Genomic DNA, 23,317 nt, shown 5'->3' on the forward strand with positions numbered 1-23,317 from the left:
TGTTTGAAACTGTTCATTTGTGAATGTAAGAGACGATAGTGGTTTTGCCATGTTTTTGATATATCGTAACAGAAATCTCTTCAGAGTTCTAAGATTTTATCAGCTATGCTAATAAGTTAAATTCAACAATTTAATTTTAGTCAAGAACTAAGTTACAGAAGAACTCAATTCACATCCCTGAGCCTTAACTTTTTAGCCTATTACAAGTAAAGTTAGATGGGTATGTGCCACACACCTTAGCATCCCACTATATATGTTAGCTATTAAAATTCTAGCATCCTATTCTATTTCAGGAGTGATCTTAAGTGTTTCCTTACATCAAGAAAAAAGGAAATCATTGTATTAATTCTGTGTTTGGTGAGAATTTCTAAAGAACCGGAAGTCCTTGAGGAGGTTTGGAGTACAACCATTGATGACATTATTTTAGTTTATCCCATTACTGAATCTCCCAGAGGTTAAAAAAAAAAAAAGAAAAAGAAAAAGAATTCACAGGTGTGAATTGTCTGTGAATCTGTCTGGTCTTATTTCCAGAAATTGGAAGACTGATATTGAAAGAGGATAATCTTTCAATTTCTGAAGAATTCAGAAAGAATTCTTCAAAACCTGAAGAACCAAAGATCCATTCCCAGCTACCCTAGCTACTCCTAAAGGCAGACAGAAGATTGAATTAACTACCAGTTGGGATTGCCTTTTTCCCAAGGACTTTAGTTCCAAGAAGACAATACACTGAAAGTACCTCTTCACCCGCTGTAGCTTCTCCTTTTGTGTCTAGGCTGCTCCCAGCCACCTTAGCATTTTGAACTCATGCACTATTCCCCCTTTTCTCCCTAAAATTGCATAAGCACCCTACTTTTTGTAGATCACTACAAATTCTCAGTATTACATTGCTATGTGTCTTTCCTGAGAATGTGCCAGGGCAGTGGCTCTATAAGGGGTTTTGGATTAAAGTCTCCCTTGCCCTGTTTAAAGACATTATAATTACTCTGGCAGTTCTGATTAGTTTTCAGGTTGGCATCATCAAGTCATCTTAAAAAGAGGTGCTGAAAGGTAGTAACACTTGGCCATCCTGCTCAACCATACTGACTTTATTTTTTGTTTCTAAAAGGCTTTGCCTTATCTGGTAAAACTCCAGAATATGGCTGCTGAGGAAATGAGATCACTCCTTGACTAAGTTTATAATACAGTGGCAGTTTATAGGACAATTTGTGATTATGTGAAAATTGTGAACTTACGCTAGGAATAATCTGTACTGAAGTTAAGAGGCAAAACCCTTTTCGTGGTGTATTTATTTACCTTTTTGCATAGCTCTGGGGAGAAGGGGAGCTATTGAGCTGAGAATGACTGGGCACAGCTCTAATTCACTTAAATCTTTGTACTTATCTTTGATATGATCATTTAAAGTACTGAAGCCTTGGTCCAGGAAAGACTAAGCTGAATGATTTTCTAAAAATGTGCTTTGTAAAGCTTAGAGTTGTATAAACATCAAATGTTAATGTTTATTATAAACCCCGGGAGTAAAAGAACAAGTTAGGGGGAAGGAAAGCATTTAGTAATTATTATATCTCAAGCCTTTCCATTTTATTATACATTATTGAAATATTATATACACTAATAATGGTATGGCAATTGAAATCGAGGCTTACTGTTGTCTTTTTTTGTAGGCTTTACAGCCATTTTGAGTTTTCATGTTCTTGGCATTCAGATGGCTCAATATAGTTGATGTTTTTTCATTGGTGTTATTTGGGCAAACACTTTGGTGGAACATGATATCTTTTGTTAAGGACAAATTTCTAAAGTAATAAGGGCAGAAGATTAATACAATTAAGTTCTTAGAATGACAGAAAAGTGTACGTGTAGGAAGAACTATTCTGTTTCATTATAGAATATTTTATAGATTTATATTATAGAATTCATTTTAACTGGTGTTATTTTGTGTTGTTTTAAAGCACATGTATGCTATTTTAACCTTTTTCATTCCATTAATATTATTTTACTTCATTGACAATTTGTGAACTTTGATAACCTCCATTCTGGTTTTGGTTTTTGCATTTTTACATCTTAGTCTCATTTACATCTTAAACGTTTAACTGTGACATTTTTGTCTATTCCAGAACTATTCAAGAAGATAAATAAAAATGTTTAACTGTGGCATTTTTAGGCAAACTGCATTTTCATACCAAGTGTGACTTATGTCAGCTCCAACCTTAATGAGCACCTTTTATCTTTATTTTTTCCTTTCCTTTCTTCTCTGAAAGGTAATTAAGTGATTCTAAATCTACCCAAATACTGAAATATTTATAAGTAGTCTTGATAGTGTGAATAGCTGCTCAAGAAATGCCTGATGATTATCATCATAATTAATTTTTAGTAAAAAAAGTAGAACGATGCTGCTAAAAGCATATTGTACATTTAATTAAGTCAAGATGGCTAACAAGATTAATTTTTATTATTGGTCTATGCACCAATGCCAAATGATTTAAAAGCCATTCTTTTGTATTTAATTTTATTGATATAATAATGTTTTAATTATTATGGTTATATGGTTATGTTTTGACTTATGTAATATTTTAATTTAATTTCATATTGAGCAAATGTATTTAAGCAGCATTCAGAATTCTTCTGCACTTTCATGTTGACCACAAAAGGACGGTGAACTTTTATCAGAATTTATTTAAATCGATACTTGGCAGGGGCTGGGCAATTAAGTTGAACATCCAAAGCCTCTGAATAATTTCTACCCTTTTAACAGGGTTGGAGTCCACTATAATTTAATATAATAAAACAATAAAATGTTTTAATCAGCATCAAAACTTTAATCATGCCAGTGATAATGTATGCCTGTTCTAACTGACAGCATGGGTCAGAAAGTTCTTCACTGAATGCCTACAATAAAAAAAAAAAGCACATATAATACTATGTTAGATTGTTGGGTTCAATTTAGAAAACTCAAAGAACCCCACCAGTATTCCACTGTTCTTTTTTGAGAATTTGGTTACAGATCTGACATCCTGAGAAATTATATGTACATTTTGCTGTTTTTCATTGTTATATAGAGAATAAATGATGCTTTTTATTAAGTTTATATGACAATAACAGTGTTGTTGAATCATTCCATGGTGAACACATATTTTTATGGAAAATGTAAAGTGCTAGAGACAAAAAGAATGTGCCAGACAGAGCACACTTATTCTTTTCAAGGCATTGTAACCATGTAGAATTTTTTTAAATTTCCTTAAAAGACAGTTCTCCTACATATCACCTGGACATTTTCAGAGCAAGAGTCAGAGTTCTTTTCTTAGTCATTCTGAAGCTTAGGGTGGCTGCTGTAAGAATTAAAATTAGGACTCTGATCCTTAGAATTTTATAAAGTTTATTAGAATTATTTGGATAGGTGAATGTAAAGAGATAGAGAAGAAAATCCTGGGTTAGTAGCCACATAGTTTCTACAGCAGCACCCCATCACTCCAGTTCTTTAGCAAGATGCCAGAGACAGAGAGCCTTACTTCCTTGTCTCCAACCTTTTAATTCAATCATGTCTGGATCAAACTCAGAGTCACATAACCTGTGCTAGATGACATAACTAGGTGACCAGCCTAGGTGATGTAAGTGACCAACCTCCAGGACCATAGGGACACATGATCCTGGGAGAAGATTCCCTTCACACAATCCTCCCTTTGATTCTTTGGGAGGCCAACATGTTAAATCTCCTCACTTGGGGTTTGTAACAGATTAACATGCCAGGTCTCCCCAATGAATCACTCCAAATATATCGCTCATATATCTAAAGATTCTCTTACTAGAGGCATATAAAATATTGCACCTAACATAGAGCGAATTACAACAATTTGGAGAATAATAGGGAAAGAAAAGAAAAAGGAGAAAGAAAACAAAGCAACAACAACAACAAAAGATTGATAGAAGCATTGACAAAAAGCCAATTAGGGGCATTCCCTTAATGCATAAGTTCACATTCAGAATAAATGATATAGGTTCAACTCCCTTTAGTTCAGTTCATTATATCCCAAAGTTCACTCTGGATCTCTTGATGTAGTGTGTGGTTTCTGTAGGCATCCTTATGGCATCTTCTTCAAAAGATCCACTTTCCTGATTCAGGGCATTGGTGATTTTCTTTTCCTAAAATAGCTTTAAAAGATCTTAAACCTTGGATTTTAGGATAACTATACAATCCCCTCTTAGGAGGGTGTTGCTCAACACCAGAATTGCCCCAGGATATATGGCTGAGTTATGAGGTATATGAATCAATTCTCAAAAGAAAACCAAAAACCCAAAAACCAAATAGAAGAGAGAAGAAAAAAAAATTAAATTCTGTATAAAATGTGTATATATACATATACCCTATGTGTATAAAATTATGAGTAAAAAATAAAACCATAACAGGTCCTTAAATCACCAGCAAGGCCCAATTAAAGGGGCTTATGTCTGGGACAGCTGGGTGGTTCAGTAAATGAAGAGCCAGGCCTAGAAACAGAAGTTCCTAGGTTCAAATCTGGCCTGAGGCACTTCCTAGATATATGACCCTGGGCGAGTCACTTACCCCCCATTGCCTAACCTTTACCACTCTTCCATGGAACCAATACATAGTATTGATTCTAAGGCAGAAGGTAAGGGTTAAAAAAAAGTGGCTTATGTCATACAAGCATGCAGGACAATTGCAGCAATATTACACTTACCCATCAGCAGCCAGGACTATAGAAAATTGTTATACTATAAAAGAAAAAGGGGACAAAAATCTGAGGTAAAAAGGAAGTATGATTCTCTGATCTGATTATACCTTTAATTTTAGGGAGAGGGGAGCCAAAATGAAAGACAAATGAAGATTCTTATAGAAACCTGGCAAAGGGAAGTCCAACATCTGAATTTATCAAACAGTTGCTTCCTCAAAACTCAAAACAAGTCCTCTGTCTTGGCATAGATCCTCATCAATCCCACAGGGATTATTGGTCTCCTTGACCTTGTGCTTCTTTGCATTATTCAGTGGCTGCCTAGTAATCCCTTCTTCTGAAATAAGACACAAATATTAGTTAAAGTACCATAATACTTAACAATCAATGTCAGGTTTCCATAGTCTAAAGTTGTTGGGTATGCATTTGTATTAGGGCTAATAGATAATGTGAACTAATCTTTAAAAATCAAAAATATCAATATTGATTCCATTTACTCAAGTACTAAAAAATGAGAAAAAAACAAATATTCTATTGAAAAGATAGAGAAAAACATTAATAAAAAAATCAGAAATTCATTTTGCACATCAAATTTGGCAATGGGTCAGTCAAACAGAGGCATTCCTGGGGGAAGGATAGAGTAATCTGAAGAGTTACAAACATAGAACTGTCCAGAGGTCACCAAGTCCCAGGGGAAATCCTTCCTCCACCAGGATGAGACTGTAACAACCATTAAAGACATGTATTTATGAGTTCCATCCCTTGCATTTCTAAGCTTTTCTCTAGCATGGAGGTAGGGAATAGAATGAAGCAGTTACACCTCACTTTGTCACCCATGTACTTACTACTACTTAATGGAACCATGCCTCTTGTCACACATAAGTCAAAGATAGGCAAATGATCAGTCAGAGGTAGTGGTGCTGACAGATATCTCAAAAACACTTCTGAAGACCTGTTAAAATCAACTGAGATCTTTAGTTCCTTAAATTCCTCAAAGGTAACTGATATAGGTTGTAGCCATTTTGATGGGGCCCATCCATCATCATTTATGTGACATAGGCAAAAAGAAAAAAAGGTTGTTTAGGTAACATGTGACCTTCCTGTGGTGCAAGCTGTGGTAATGTCTCATTTCTGTGGAAGGGGACAAAACAGAACTCCAGTGGATCTGGTGACAGACCCAACATCCAAAGGGACCAAAGGTTTTGCCATGGAAAAGAGTTCATCCAACTTGTCTATGGACTTTTATAATGGTATTATCTCTAGTCCAATTAAAGGAAGAAGGTACAAATAAAGACAATGTAATGGAACATATAGCTAATAACCAAAACATAATAACTGAAGTGAACATTGTATAACAGAACATCTTAAATTAGATCAATATGTAACCTTAAAAGCAAAATTAAATCTAAAAAACCAAACGAGCAGCAAATACAATAATTTGTGACAGGATAGTCACTCAGTGTCAGTTGAGAGTACCCGTTTTACATGTGAGCAATGAATCCAAGACTCCTTTTTTCCAATTTTGATAGATGTTGTAGTGGTTAACAGTACTTGTAACAGATATTCCCAGGCAGGCTGAGTTCCTCCAGTGCACTGGAAGTTCTTTATGTACACCTTGTCTCCTGGGTATAGATTGTAGAGAGAGAAGTCTACAGGTCTACCTTGTACCTCAGCTCCAAATTCGTGGAGTTCTCACAATTTGACCTGCAAATCCTGTATATAACAAGCAACAGAAGTGTCCCCCCTAGTAATGATGTGTTTGCAGGGGGAAAGGGTTTAACCTACATGGGGGGATGTCCAAAAAGCATCTTAAATGGTGAGACATATAAATTTCCTCTGGGCCTGGTGCAGAGATAAAGCAGGGCTAAGGGGAGAACCTCAGGCCATTTCAAGTAAGTCTCAGTGCATAATTTACCAATCATATTCTTAAGGTCAGTTATTGCTAATAAATAGTGTATTGGTTATTGATAAAGTTGTTGCTAAGCTGTTATTGATGAGCTGTTACTGGTATTAATATTGATAGGTGGTTATTGTCAAGCTAAAGTTAATAAGCTAAAGCTGACATCACTATAAATGAGCTAATGTTGGTACTGAGTATTGATAGATGGTTGATAATGCCAAGCTGTTAGGGTAAACTAAAACTGTCAGGGGGTAAACTAATTTGTAGGAGGTAGATGGAAGGCTGGAAGCAGTTGGATACAACCCTTATTTATTTATAGTAGAGGTAGAGAAAGGAAATAGGAGGTAGGAAATAGGAATTATATCTATTAATCTTATATTATGACTTAAATTCTAAAGCTATATTAAAATACCTAAATAAACCCCACCAAGAACTGTTTTCTTTGCAGCTTCTTCTTGTCTGCCAAAGCAAACCTACACTTATCTACTCTCAACTATCTAAAATAATATTTCTCTAACTAAACTGTTCTAATTAATAAATCTTCTTTAACCTCCTTAAAGTAATATATGAAAAACCAAAAGCTGCCTGAATCCAATTGTCAGATATAACTGTCAGAATTTCTTGGCAGAGAGACTCAGATGCAGGCCCTGCTTTCAAGTATGAGAGAGTGGATAGAGCCCCACTCTGACAGCTCCTTCTCACTTCAGGAGAAAAGCTCTCAGTGAAACACACTCTTCCTCAGCTTCATATGTGTATCTCAACTCTGAAAGTAACTGCCTCAAATAACCAACAGATCTTTTTGGTTGGAGAAAATGATCCAGCAACCTGCTCCCAAGAAAGTCAGAAAGACTGGAGTCCAGAACTTACTGAATTCTCTTTTTATGATATGCTTCTTAAAGTGATGAAGGTCAAGAGCTGTCTCGTCTGGCTTCTTAAAGTAACAGAATGAACTTAATAAAATTTCCTTTAACATAAAATTTCTACTCTTAATGAGATAGAATGAACTTAATAAAACTCCTTATAACAGGTCTCTATTCCTTCCTTCCATTTGGTCTGAGTTCTGGGGGGTGATAAGGTGTATGGAATTGGGGAATAATGCCCAAACAAGAATAAACTTGAGATAAAACAGTTAGTAAAATGGATTCCCCTGTATGAATCAATGCATGTTGGTGGGCCAAAGTGAGGGACAATCTCTCTCAAATCACCTTAGCAACAAAAGCTGCTGTGGCTTGGATACTAGGAAAGACTTCTATTCATCTAGTCAGTTGGTCCACTATGACCAGAAAAACTGTCCAGCCTTAAACATAGTAATAAAATCAATTTGTAAATGCTCAAAAGGTATGTAAATCAGAGGACACTCACCAAAAATCTTGCCACAAAAAGCATGTTGATTATATTACTAAAAAGTGAGGCAGGCTGCACACACCTTAGAGGCCTTAGTGGTTGTACCAGGGGACTATCCAGACCTTTTTAAAGATTCACAATTTTTTACAGAGTCTACAGTACCCTGAATGTCAAAGTGACTACTCTTTTGAACAGATAAGCATATTTGGTGATAGAAGCTTCTAGACAGTAGGGATTTTCCTTCAGATGATACCCATACCCCATCAGTCTGTTTTGTTTTAAACTTTTGTTTCCATTTTTCTACTTCCTGTTCATTATAAGAGAGAGACAAATTTGATTTGTTACTAGTTGTCAGAACTAAAATCAACTCAGGTCTTTCTAAGGCAGTAAGCTTTGCTGCAGTATCTGCCTAATAATTCCCTCTATAGACAGGGTCAGTATCACCTATATGGACAGAACAATGAATTATAGCTAGAGCTTCAGGAAGCTGAAGAGCAGAAAGCATCTCATTAATAATCTCTTATTAGAAACCCTTTTTGGAGCCATAGTGTGCCCACTGCCTGGCATATTCCAAAGGCATACCCAGATCTGTGTAAATTGTTTCTTTCTTACCCTTGGAAAGTATACCAGCATGTTTTAGAGCTATCAGTTCTGTACCTTGAGCACTAATATTGGAGGGCAGTGAAGCTGACCAAACAGTGGCAAATTCTGTGACCACAGCAGCTCCAGTAGAGTGTATGCCATTCCTCATAAAAGAGGAACCATCAGTGAATAAAACTAAATCTGGGTTTTCTAAAGGAGAATCTAAGAGATTATCTTGAGGCTTTTTAGCCATGAACACTAAAGATTCACAGTTATGTAATGGTTCTCCTGAAAGTGACAAATCTGGAAGCAATGTTGTAGGAGTAAGGACTTTACAGTATGTCAGGGTAATATTTTCATTCCCCAACAAGATCACCTCATACCTAGCAAGTGTTTGATCTGAAAATGCCTGTGTTCTATGCTTTACCAATGCCTTGACCTCATATGGACACATTGTAAAGCTTAAATTTAGTGGTTGGACTTAAATTATATGAAATAATGTGATTGCCCGAAGTTATTATATCTCAAATCAGAAGTTTATTTACAAAATAGAGGGGAAACAATAAAGTAGAGAAATGTGAGAGAGGTTAGAGAAAATACCTATATTAGTCCTCAGCCAGGAGGGCCAATAGTGAGTAACTAAAAGGCCTCCTCCAAGATGGACGTTAGTCTCTTAGGAAACTAGGAAAGTAATCAGCCCTTTTCACTCACCCAACAAAGTATTCCAGGAGTCAGAATCTAAGTTGAAGCCACGATCCAAGATGCAATCTCCATTGAAGTTCCCTTGAAGACTATATCCAGGAGACACTCTCCATGAGACTCAACTTCACCAGACTGCCTCAGCCAAAGGATTTTGTGATTTTTATGATGGTTTCCTGTCCCTGCCCCTTTTCACAGGGGCCAATAACAGTTTCCAAATTGTCCAGCACTGCCCAGGGGCAGTGTCTGTGGAATTGACTTCTCATCTCTAAAGGTGTTAACTCTCCTTGTTAACTCACATGTTTCTGAGTGTGTGAACTCTTAAAAAAATTCAAAAGTTTCTGACTCTGAGTTAGAAAAAAGGGTAGAGCTCTTCAAATATCTTACTGGCTTCTCACCTAGAACTAAGTAGGGTGTGAATTCACTAAGTGGTGTTTGAGCTCCTCCACCTAGTTCAAGTTTGTGTTGATTTAATCAAAAGTTAGGCAAAGGAGAGTTAATCCTGTCCTCAAAATCTAGTGAAGTACTAAGTAAGGGTAATTAAGTTATTGTTAACCAAACTTTTAACTCAAACTAGACAAAGAGAATAAAGGATTCTGTTTTCACAAGTATAAATTCAGAATAGACAAAGAGAACCAAGCATTTCCTTTCACATTATGGTTAATGGGCACCTCAATATTAACCAGCAGATTTTGTTACTAACAAAGCTGTGGCAGCTACTCCTCTAAGACAGGGTGGTACTCCTACAGCTATTAGATCCAGCTGTACTGAATAATAAGCAACTCAATGCCGAACAGACCCAAAGTTTGAGTTAAAATACCCTCCCATTCATGTACATACAAAGTAAATGGATTTTTGTAATCTGGATTTCCTAAAGTAGGGGCAGAGAGATTGTATTAATTCTGAGATTAATTCTGTTTTAATTCTGAGAGACAGAATTCTGACAGGTGTTCTGCATCTAATTAGAGAGTTACAGGGACTGAATTTTTTGTCAGAGCTATAAGGGGTTTAGTGATCTCTCTATATTGAGGGATCCACTGCCTACAAAATCCTGTTGGTCCTAAAACTTTCCTCAACTGCTTCTTAGTGGAGGGGGAAGTCAATTTCTGAATAGCCTCAATGCTCTTAGGAGAAATGGAGAGGGCTCTAGCAACTAGAATAAAACCTAAATATTCTACTTTGGGGAGACACCACTGAATCTTTGACTTAGAGACCTTGTGGCCTCTCATATGTAGCTCTAAGAGAAAATATTTTCTGTCTTCCTGGCACTCTGTAGCATTTGGTGCAACTGGTGGCAGATTGTCCACAAACTCTATTGAACAGCTATTCTGAAAAATGAGATTAGCTAAATCCTGTCTTAAAATTTGTGAGAACAAAGTTGGACTATCAGCAAATTCTTGTGGAAGCTTCAACCATGACCATTGGAACCCTTTCTAGGTGAAGGCAAATATATTATGGAATTTTCATGAATAAGGATTGAGACAAATGCTAAGCACAAATCCACCACAGTAAAATATGTGGCAGCTAGGTCACTCAATGAACTGAGAGCCAGACCTAGAGATAGAAGGTCCTGGGTTCAAATATGGCCTTAGACACTTCCTAGCTGTATGACCTGGGCAAGTCACTTAACCCCTGTTGCCTAGCCCTTACCACTCTTTTGCCTTAGAACCAATACACAGTTTTTATTCTAAGATGGAAGGTAAAGGGTTTCTTAAATTTCTTTTCAAGGTACTTTCCCCTTGTAAACTCTGCCACTCATATCCTAGAGAAACTTGCCTAAAGGCCAAAATTTGCCTATAAGTTTTGAAATTACTTCTACCTTCTACCTAATCCCACCCATCACATACTTTCCAAAGAAACTGGATTAACCTAAAAGGTTAAATTTCATCAATTTAAAGTTTTGTAACAAATCCCATTACCTGGAAACTTCTGTCTTATGATTAGAATCACATCTTTGTTGTGGTTATTGTTGTATGTCATTTTTCAAAGACCAGTGACATGAGGATGATGTTTTAACTTGTACATAAATTGGATTTAAGTAAGGCAGAGTTACACAAAGTTCTCAGCCTCAATCTGTAATTTATGTCCAGTGGCAAGACAAAAGTCAAGATGACTAGAGATGGCCCTGGATATAGTGGATGACCTTGGTATCTTTTGTATCTGACCAAGCTCTAAGCACTCCACAGAGCCTGCTCTAGGCAACCTCCAGAGCCCTTGGAACAAATTGTTCTCATCTGACCATTCCACCAGGGAACATCTTCACATGCTTGTGTGTAATTAGAATCTGTTATCCTACACTTGAGTAAGATACTACCCTAACTTACCAATGGATCTGTGACCCATTAGTTGTCTTCAATTTGGTTTAACTCATCTACTAGATCATTTTCTGGGGTATAACCACTATGCATGGTACAGCTTCTTGGAAACACAACTGAGAGTTGAGCGCCAAGTAGACATTAAAGGTGGATGAGCAACTCTAAAAAAGGGTTGTGCAAACCCTCAGAGCTCTATTCTAGTCCTCCTTGAATACCCACAAGGGGAACCCCAAATGATATAATCTCAATTTTGACTATGTCATTGATAACCAGTCATAAGAAGACACATTTTGCTGTCATCTTGCTAATTGTTTCAAAAGATCCTGTTAACCCTTACTCAATCTCTTTGGTTATCAAGAAACCACGGACCAACAAATGTTGGTTACTGTCAGCCTAGCTTTGTCTCTCAATTTAATTTTAATAATAATGGAATGGCATTGGTACCCTCAATGAAAGGACTCAGGAAGATGGGGGGTAGGAGACTGGTCCCCAGAGTAACCTTTTAGAAGGGACCTCCCAGAACACTCAGGTGACATTTTCACAGAAGTGATTTTTCCATAAAGGATTGTACTAGATACCTGACTACCACCCCCTTTCTGAACCAATGTAAGTCCCCACACTGTTGGAGAAGCTGCAGCTATGTGTGTTTGTCTTGGCATCCTATCTGTATTTTAGTGTGATTGATTGGCAATAATTGGTCATAGAAAACCTGATAAATACCTTTAAGGTACAAGTCCTTTGAAGAGATTGTTTTCTGTAAGAGAGCCTCCTGGCTTAAGTGGAGGAATGATAAAGAGTGGTGCTTTTTGGGGAGCCCCTAATAAGTCTGAAAACTGACACTCCCCAGTCAAATGGAAGTAACCAAAACCATAGAAAATTATTTTTAAAGCATCCCATATTTTGCCTAAAAAGAGGATCATTTCTTTTTGAAGCTCCAACACCAGTGTTTAAAATCAGAGTATTTTGTGATTCCCATTTTGTTATATTTAAATTACTAATGAGAGTCTCTGGGTTTTGCCCCGAATTCTGTCCTCTATTAGGTCACAAACTGGGTCCCTAATAAAGGTCTCAACCATATCTAGGATAGCTTCACCTATACTCAAAGGAGCATGGCACTATGAACCCAGTCACAGAAAGCATGGATCAATAGGGAAACCCAGCACCCCACCCTCCAATATCCACCAGGAGGAATTCAAAAATACCAAAAGTACCAATATCTCTGGACAACCCACAAGTTCTCCCTTAGATATCAACTGATTGTCCATTCTGCACTAAAACTAGCTACCAGTTTAAATGCTGTGAATTGCCAGAGGGACTCTTGGTAGGGTCCCTGGACCCTTTATTGGATCAATGAACTGAGGACCAGCCAGAAACTAGGCTACTTGGTTGAACCATATGGCCCCTTGGGATGGGACTCCTGAAAAATAATCAAATAATTAAATAATTAAAACCTTAAAAATGCTTTCTCAGAGACTGTACCTCTATTAGCCACAAAATAACTTCATTAGAAATTGGGCCAGGGGCAGCTGGGTGGCTCAGTGGATTGAGAGCCAGGCCTAGAATGGGAGGTCCTGGATTCAAATCTGTCCTCAGACATTTCCTAGCTGTGTGACTCTGGGCAAGTCATTTAACTTCCATTGCTTAGCCCTTACCATTCCCATTCTTCTGCCTTGGAACCAATGCATAGTATTGATTCTAAGGTGGAAGGTAAGGGAAAGAAAGGAAGAAAGGAAGAAAGGAAGAAAGGAAGAAAGAAAGAAAGAAAGAAAGAAAGAAAGAAAGAAAGAAAGAAAGAAAGAAAGAAAGANAGAAAGAAAGAAAGAAAGAAAGAAAGAAGAGAGAGAGAAAGGAAGAAAGAAAGAAAGGAAGGAAGAAAGAGAGAAAGGAAGGAAGAAAGAAAGAGAGAGGAAGGAAGGAAGGAAGGAAGGAAGGAAGGAAGGAAGGAAGGAAGGAAGGAAGGAAGGAAGGAAGGAAGGAAGAGAAACTAGTCAAGTAAAAGAACTTTTTAATTTCTCCAAACTGAAAAAGTATCTCACCTGACAAGGAGAGGTAAAACTTATAAAGGAAAAGCAGACTTCAACCAAAGTCTGCAACTAACACTAGAGGAATCATTGACTTCTTTGTCTTGACTAGGACTCATGATGGACTGCCTACAAAAGTCGATAAATCTTGTGTTTCTCTGTGTCTTTGTATTTCTGTCTTGGGATAGAGTAAACTAACTTTTCTTGGGGCCATGAAAAATAAGCATGCGCATAAGCATGGAACATAACCATATAAACTGGCTGTGAATTGAAAATGTTTGTGGATGTTATGCCTTTGTAGTACCTTAAAACTATAGTTAGTTTTAAGAGAAAAAAAGAATTCAAACTAACTGTTTTTATTGTTTTAGGAAGGAAGGATTTCCCCCCCAAAACTACTTTTAAAAATATCAGACTGCTGGAAGAATCAGTTTCAATAATATTTCAAAGTCAATTTACAATTTGAATTTTTTTCTTGATCCCAAAAGAAGAAATATTGGTTTAAATCAAGGAGCAAACTTGAGGGTGAGGAAAACAATTCTTACTTTTAAGTTGCTTAAGTAAAATAGATTTTAAATTCTTTAAATTATAAATCCACATTTAATTAGGTTCTGAAACTAAATTTTATAGAATACGGCCAATTGGACTGTCCCAGAATTTGGCATTTTTCAATTTCCAGAAGAACCTTTTAACTCTTAATAAAATAAATTATATAAAGACACCAAACATTAAATAGGTCTTAATTCAAGTGACCCATGTGAGGCTCAAATTATTAATTTAGATCTTTTATTAAGTCTCAACCAGAAATTAGGAAGAAGTTTTTTAAAGAATTGGTTGAGTTTGGAGTAGGTAGGTGGCTCAGTGAATTGAGAGCTAGACCTAGAGACCTGTGGTCCTAAGTTCAAATCTGGCCTCAGACACTTCCTAGCTTTATGACCTGGGGCAACTCACTTAACCCCCATTGCAGGGGTCGGCTCTCAAGCTATATCTGGCTCTTTTGAGGGCCAGATATGGCTCTTTCTGCAGGAGCCATAAAGTCAATTTTTTTTCAGGCACTGTTATAGGAGTGGCACCGTGAGCACTGTACGGCTCTCACGAAATTACATTTTTAAAAAATGTGGTGTTTATGGCTCTCACAGCCAACCCCTGCCCCATTGCCTAACCCTTACTATCTCTCTGCCTTGGAAAAAGTATTGATTCTAAGACAGAAGGAAAGGATTAAAAAAAAAAAAAAGAATTGGCCAGAATGGCATAAAATGGAACTGATGAGTTAATAGATACAGTGTAAGGCAGCTTTGGGGTAGTGGTATGAGTGCACAGCTGGCACTTCAGGAAGCTGCTCCGTCCTCCCTCTTCCCAGTGCCAGAGAACATTTTTTGCATATCCACCCCTTCTATCCAGCAGCCCAAAGCACATACTTTCTCCTTAACTCTCTCCAGTAATTGGGGGCTCATAGACAGCTTGAATTTGCCCTCTGGGCACTCAAACTCTAGAAAGGTTCACCAAGGAGGTATCTGTGAGGAAAAGGAAAAGGAAAAAGAAAAACCAGAGCCTACAGCCCACTTTGCCATTTCTACAATGTAAAAGAAGGTCATGTTGTTAAGTATTGCAAAAGAAAAGGAGGGTCTAATGATGAAATCAATTGTGATGAATCAAAATTAATTATGGAGACTTTATAGTAAGTGTAGAAGTATTTATTAGTAAAGAAAAATAGAGAAAGAAGAAGATTATACCAGCCTAACTTTCCAATGTCTCCTGCCACACTGCTTCTGCTTCATCAGGTCCTAACATTCTCCACGGACCCAGCTAACCACATGATTGGGCCAGGCAAATTAAGGTCAGCCAAGGAGTAAGCTTGAGTTCAGGAAGGGGCAGGAGCCTAAGAGATTGAGTTACCAGATTTCCAGCCATGGATGGCCCCTCTCTGGGCAGCCTGGCTCACAAGACAGTACTCACATAGGGGGCTCCTTTCACAAGCCCCCCAAATGGCAGACAGAGTGAGCCCACTGCAGCCACTCGCTTTTCAAGCTCATTCCAAACCCTCCCACAAGATCCTCCGATTGACCAGGGTGTCACCTCTGTCCCTGCATGTCACATCCTCTGAATTTGACCTGCCATGCTGGCAAATTAAGACGCCTCACTCTGTGACCCCTATTATTTAAGACGTCTGGGATCTGGTGGTATTCTAGATATTTAATTTAATTTAATAATTGATTTTAATAATTAAAATATTCCATTAAGAAGAACAATTTGAGGAATAAAAATAGCCCTTAAAACAAAACTTGCCCTGGAGAATATCATGCATAGATTATTGCTATAGAATTTAATTTTCATGCCGTCACTCAATATTTGATATCAGGGCAATGAGCTTAAAAACTGCAAAAATATGTTTTTTGCCCTTAATATATGCTTTGATTAAGATGTGTAAGAGTGAAAATTATGAGACTGGCCCTAAATTAATAATTGTATCAATCAAAAGTAGTAGGGGAAGAAGAAAGATGGAAAAAATAGGAGAGAGAATATAAAAGGTACATTCCTTATTGCTCCATTTAGCTTGTGGCTGCCATGAGGGCCCCCTACACACGCTACACAGGCAAGTCCAGTCAGCAACAAACACAGAAGAAGAGAGAGTGAAATCTGCTCTTGCCTCAGTTTATCAAACCTTCTCTCTGCCCACTACCAGGGGGACAACGCAGGGGGCATTTCAGGGAAGATCACCTTGCCCCCTGTCTCATGATCTCAACTCTACTGTTACATTTTTCTGGCTCTCATTCTATCCTTGTGTCTCCATTCACCCAATGATTTCCTTCACACAGTCCTGGTTTCTAGGTCAAATCATCTGCAGGAGATGAGGTCAAGTATACGACCTTATGAGAGGGAGGAAGAGTAAATTTAATTCACAAAGATTTCTCCATCTTGGTATGGAGAATATAAAAATTAATATTTGAAATTAAATTTTAATTTAATTTAATATTTAAAATCAAATTAAAATTTGAAAATTTTATAAAATAATTATATATAAATGTTATTAATAATTTAAAACTTCTATTCTTGTTTTGGAAATTATAGAATGCTATCCAGGTATTTTAAAGAAAGGGGAGGGATATTGAATCTTGTTTTGTTTTGTTTTGAAAAGTGAAAAGTGGATCAGCTTTTAATCACTTTTCCCCTAGAAAGTGATAAGTTTATGATTTTAGAGAGGGAGGATAAAAATAGAGAATTAAACTTGTTTTTAAGCACCAGTAAAAAAGATGGATTGAAACTACAAACAGCTCTTGAGCATCAGTAAATCTTCTGAACAGTTGGCAGCTTAAATTTATCTTACTCTTAAAAACTAGCATCATGCCCAAGCTAGAGTGAAATAATTTAATTTTAGTTGGGAATGATAATAATAATATATTTTAAGGTTCCCTCAACCTGTAAAATCAAAGATCTATCTAGAAATTACAAAGAGGAGAGATTTAATTCATATCTGTGCTCATTATTCCATCCTGCCCCTGAGCCATGAAACCTTAACCTCTTAGTATATTAAATAACTGTTCTGAGATTTTTAAAAAGGGTAAACCTTGCTAAATTGTAGAAGAAGAAACTGTTGACTATTTGACATTTAAGTCTACTGAACTCATTAGTAAAAGTAGAAGAAATTCTGATAAAAGAACATACACAGAAAATGACTAGTAACATTCCTGCTTCTACCTCATTTCTAAGAAGTACATTTTAACCTTAATTAGAATTTTGTATATAAGAAACCTCACAGCATGATTTAAATTGGTGCTCTAACATGAGATAAATAATAGACAGTTACCAATAATAACTTAGACCCAAAAAGTTACATTTGTTTTTGGGGAGGAAGTTGTGAGAGAACTCACAAGTTTGTGTAGAGTATGTTGTTGTTCAGTCATTTCATTTGTGCCCAACTCCTTGTAACCCCATTTGAGGTTTTCTTGGCAAAGATTTTTAAATGCTTTGCCATTTTCTTCTCCAGCTCATTTTACATATGAATAAACTGAGGCAAACAGCTCCAAGTGACTGGCCCAGGGTCATACAGCTATTAAGTATCTGAGGCTCCACATGAATTCAGATCTTTTTGACTCCAGACCCAATAATATATCCCCTTGAGCCACCTAGGAGAAGAGAGTATAAAAGTGCCTTTATAATGATTTGTAATTTTGAAAAGAAAGATAACCTTCCTAGCCTCACTCTGTGATAACTGAAATTTTGCTACTTGTTAATTCTCAGAGAACTTCAATTCAATATTATTTTGTTTTGAATTCAGATATAATTATCTGGATGGTCATTAAGTCAATAATTCACCATTCAGAGGAAATGCCACTAGCTGGTCAATGGAGTTCAGCCTGAGAACTACTAATATTTTATGAATATTTGTGCCAGAGAAAAGTTGAGAGGAAGACCTTGACAGGGCTAAGGTTTGGAGTATCTTGACAAAATTTCCCTATTGTTCCATTTCCTTTTTGAACAGGAATCTGCCTATAATCTATTAATGACTCAATTGGCTGATAGATGTGACTCTCACCTGGATTGAAACTGAGCTAGGGGAATATTTTTTCCCCTACTATAACTTTATCCTTTCTTTTTCCTTTCATAGAAAATTTCTGTAATCAGGACAGGTTACCTCTAAAGTATTTGTTGTTGAAATTAATATTTAAACATCTGAGTTAAGATAATGAGATACAGGAGCAGCTAGATGGCTCAATAGATCGAGAGTCAGGCTTAGGAATGGGAGGTCTTGGGTTCAAATTTGACCTCAAATACTTCCTAGGTGTGTGACTCTAGGCAAATCACTTTTTAAAATTACTTTTTAAATGAATGAATGAATGAATTAATTAATTAATTAATTAATTAAGGATATTTTTCCATGGTTCCATGATTCATGTTTTTTCCCTCCCCTCCTCTCTCTCCTCTCCCACGGCCAATGAGCAATTCCACTGGGTTTTACATGTATCATTGTATCATTGACCAAGACCTATTTCCATGTTATTAATATTTGTAATAGAGTGATAATTTAGAGTCTACACCCCCAGTCATATCCCCATCAACCATGTGATCAAGTAAATGTTTTTTTCTGCATTTCTACTCCCACAGTTCTTTCTCTGGATATGGATAATATTCTTTCTCATAAGTCCCTCAGGATTGTCCTGGGTCATTGCATTGCTGCTAGTAGAGAAGTCCATTACATTCGATTGTGCCACAGTGTATCTTTCTCTGTGTATAAGGTTCTCTTGGTTCTGCTCCTTTCACTCTGCAGCATTTCCTGGAGGTTGTTCCAGTTCACATGAAATTCCTCCAGTTCATTATTCCTTTTAGTCCAATAGTATTCCATCACCAAAAAATACCACAATTTGTTCACTCCCCAATTGATGGACATCCCCTCATTTTCCAATTTTTTGCCACTACAAAGAGCATGGCTATAAATATTTTTGTACACATATTTTCTCCTATTATCTCCCTAGACAAATCATTTAACACTTAACTTGTCTAGCGCTTCTACTGCTCTTCTGCCTTGGAACCAATATGCAGTTTTGAGTCTAAAAATGGAAGGTAAAGGTTTAAAAAAAAGATAACGAAATATATATAGGTCCTTAAACTTGATATCCACTTGCTAGTAAATATGCTTATGGAAATACCATAAGACCTCTTTTGAATATCTCAGAATAATATCGGAATAATTAGACAATGATAAAAAAAAGGTTGTTGGTAAAATATATAGCTGTCAATAAGACTAAAGGTCAGAAACATTTTTCTGTTTTATTTTTAAGAAAAAAAGATTTCAATTTATAGCTGCACTTTTTGTAGTGGCAAAGAACTGGAAAGGGAGGGTATGTCCTTCAATTGGGGAATGGCTGAACAAATTGTGGTATATGCTGGTGATGGAATACTATTGTGCTAAAAGGAATAATAAACTGGAGGAGTTCCAGGCGAACTGGAAAGACCTCCAGGAACTGATGCAGAGTGAGAGGAGCAGAACCAGGAGAACCTTATACACAGAGACTGATATACTATGGTAAAATCGAATGTAATGGGCTTCTGTACCAGCAACAATGCAATGACACAAGACGGCTCTGAGGGATTTATGGTAAAGATGCTACCCACATTCAGAGGAAGATCTGCAGGAGAGGAAACACAGAAGATAAACAATTGCTTGAATGTAGGGGCTGAGACAGACATGACTGGGGATGTGGTTTCGAAACTACCACACCAATGCAATGATCAACAATTTGGTAATAGACCCTGAACAAGGACACATGTTACAACCAGTGGAAATGTGTGTCGGCCATGGGTGCGTTGGCCAGGGGTGAAGGGGAAAGTAGGGGCATAAAGTATGTAAACAGGTTACAAATGAATATTAATAAATGTTTAAAAAAAACTCTTCCCAACCATATTTGGGGCTTTCTTATCAAATATACCATCTCATTTTATAGATGAGGAAACTGAGGCAACAGAGTTAAATGACTTGCCTAAGATCACACAGTGAATAAGTACCTAAGGCCAAACTTAAACGTAGGAAGATGAAGCTTCCTGACACTAAACCTGGAACTCTTTTTTTTGTACTACCTAGCTCCCCATATTTGGATCATAGATAATGTTAAGTTCTGATTTTCCAAGTTAATATGTGATCCATATGGGTCTACAGAGGTGCCCTGACACATGAGTTTAATTCATTCCATGGCCAAGCTCATCACTCAATTTTCTTGTGTGTCAAATTGAATTTCCCCATTAAAATTAATGGAAATGCAATTAATCCGTTCTGGCCCCCAAAAAAACACACAATTTTTTTTTGTTTTACATGCTTTTAAATACAAAAATGTAATTTGTAAATAGCAAATAAATACATTTATGAATAATAAGAAAGAATGTAAAGAAATAAATGTGCTAATGAAATGTTATTTACCTTCAAGATCAGGCGATGATGTTAGCGGAGAAGGTTTTCATTTTGTGTGCTATCACTTAATATAACTTACTCTCTACATACCTAATGCTATGTAACTTTATTGCTAAACTTAATTGCTATTTTTTTACTTTATCTAATTATCCTCATTTTCTTTGTTGAATTTTGGCTGTTTTGCCATTCTTTCCTGGATTTTTCTTAGAGGCCATTTTTAACTTGGACATTTGCTTCTTCCTCCCTTTCAGAACATTTCAATAATGTGTGAAACAAGTGTTGTTGCACAACTCCAATGCACGACCTTTTGCAACTTTTTCTGAGTGTTTCTTTTCAATAAACTAAAGAAAAAAGATTTCATGATAAACTTACTGCTAATAAAATATATGTATTTAATATCCTTAGATACTCAAGATGGTAGAATATTTTTTAAACTTACCATACTTCATGTAACTCCAGAAAATTCAATATGTTTAAATGATTTATATCTTTTAAAACCTGAATTCAAATTCAAATTTAATAAAAGAAATTTAAAACAGAAAAAAAAAGAATTCAGCGAAATCAGGTATCTTAGAGAAGAGTAACTGAGCATACTTTAGTCTTTTGTTGTCTCTTACAACTTAAGTTAAATAAGTATCTTTTAAAATTGCTTAGTACAGTGCCCTGCCCAAACCATATGTCAAACACTATATAAATGTGAGCTATTGTAATTACTTAATTCTTAGTGCTCCATTCCAAATAATAATATAATAAAGTTTATATTAGACTATTGTATATTTGACTTGTGTTTTCTTATATCTTGGGAATTAGGAATCTTTGCATTGAATATGTAAGGGTTAAAATTTAATGGTTGGACTAATTTTATAAAAATGTGGTCACCGAAAATATATTACTCAAGTCAGAATGACTTTTTTATGGTAGTTTATTTACAAAAGGAGAAAGAGTGAAAGTAAGGGAAATGAGAAAGAGTAGATAATTATTCTGGCCTGGTCCAAATCAGGCAGGGCTTCAGAGGCCCCAGTAAAGGGGGTCCCAGAGGTAAATTAAACAAGCCACAAGGCCTCCTCCAAGACAAGGGGCCTCTCTGGAGGCTAGTACCTCCAGAAAATCCAGGAAAAGGAGTCAACCTTTTCACTCACCCACATAGTAGTCCTAAGGGAAGATTCAAGAGCAGTCTTACCAGAAGCAGTCCAAGGTCCCAAGTCAGAGCTCCTCCAATGCCAAGTTTGAAGGGAAAAAAAAACTGGTCACAAAAAGTTACCACCATTTTTAAAGACAGTTCTTTGCATCACTTCCTGTGCCTTCCTTCCACTTTATGTGGACCAATTGCAGCTTTAGCTTTGCTTTGGACTGCCCAGGGGGCAGTCAATCAGTTTTGATTTGTCACCCACTATAGCACACGTGGGTCATAGACCATCCCCCACCAGTTAAGGATTACATGGGGGTGTATACATTCCTGGTGGGTAAAATCTAAAAAAAGCTAGGGAAGAGTTAATCACATCTTCACAGATCTCATGTTCTCTGGGTTTTATGGCTCAGCATAGTCATAAACCCTGTTAAAATTCTCAAAGACTTCAGATTGAGGAAGTGGGATCATACCCTGTCAGAGTGAGATCAGACTCCTTGGAGTGTTTTTCCTATGCCAGAAATCATAATAAACCAGCCCTCCACCTAAAATAGTCAAGTGAGAAATTTTAGTAACAATTACTTATAATATTTAGCCCAGTGTCCTTTGATCTGACCTAAGAATAACAGTGTGTGTTTAAATTTAATTAAACATACATTTAATTAGATAAATTAAAAATTTTAAGAACCTTAAATGTTTTTCCCCATAATTTTAATGTGAAATTTGTTTGTCTTCTGTGACTTTATATACAACGAGATATATCTTCCTATTAGGATAATTAGTTGGAATTTATTACTATTCTTTGTCACCTATTTCCCAGTCTAAAGGGATAAGTAGTAACATCTACTCTCCAGGTTGTATAGGTTACCTTTTTGTTGTTCTGGTCATGTCAGTGAGACGTGTTACCACCAATGCTTTTCCAAGTTATAAAGATTATGTGTCCCTGGGCAAGTCACTTAACTCTGTTTGCCTTGGTTTTATCCTCTGTAAAATGAACTAGAGAAAAAAATGGCAAACCACTCTAATGTCCCCAAATAAGGTCACAGATTGTTGAACATGATTGAAACAACTGAACAACAAAGTAACATCCACCCAGAAAGGTTGTTCCATCTATATGTTACCTTTTATTGTGCTGATTGTGTCTTTAATGAAATGTGTTTTGCACCAACACTTTTCCATTTTATAAATATTGTGAGATTAAAAGTCACCTATGATAGAATGAATGGTTTTCTATGGAGGAAGATTTGGAAATATATTTGTCCACACTGCTATTATCTAGACTTGTTATGGGATTTGTGTCATCCTTTTACTGTATTCTTATTGTGTCTTTGAGATTTCTAATATTTGTAATGCCTCGTTAAAATTGTATTACATGTATCTCTTCAGTTTTCCCTTGCCTGGAGAGATTATTAGCTCTGATTACCAAGCCTTACCAATCAAAAGTTGTGAAATTACTGAACACATAACCAGCCACAGTGAGGAATCTTAAAAAGTATTTTTCTTGGACCACTATACACCCCTTATGAAATTATATTTCTTAATGTATTGGAATCAGACAACACGTTACTCTTCCAGAGATTTGGCTATTTAAGGTAAAAATATGTTGGATTGTTCTGATTTGTGAAGATGGGATGAACTCTCCCCTTACCCGCTTTTAAATTTAATCAACCAAAAGCATAGACACCCCTACTTAACACTAAGTTGGGGAGGTTAGCAAACCATTTGCTTAAGTGGGTGACAACTCAGAAAT

The sequence above is a fragment of the Gracilinanus agilis genome, chromosome 3 (assembly GCF_016433145.1).
Source record: "Gracilinanus agilis isolate LMUSP501 chromosome 3, AgileGrace, whole genome shotgun sequence".
Classification (NCBI taxonomy): domain Eukaryota; kingdom Metazoa; phylum Chordata; class Mammalia; order Didelphimorphia; family Didelphidae; genus Gracilinanus; species Gracilinanus agilis.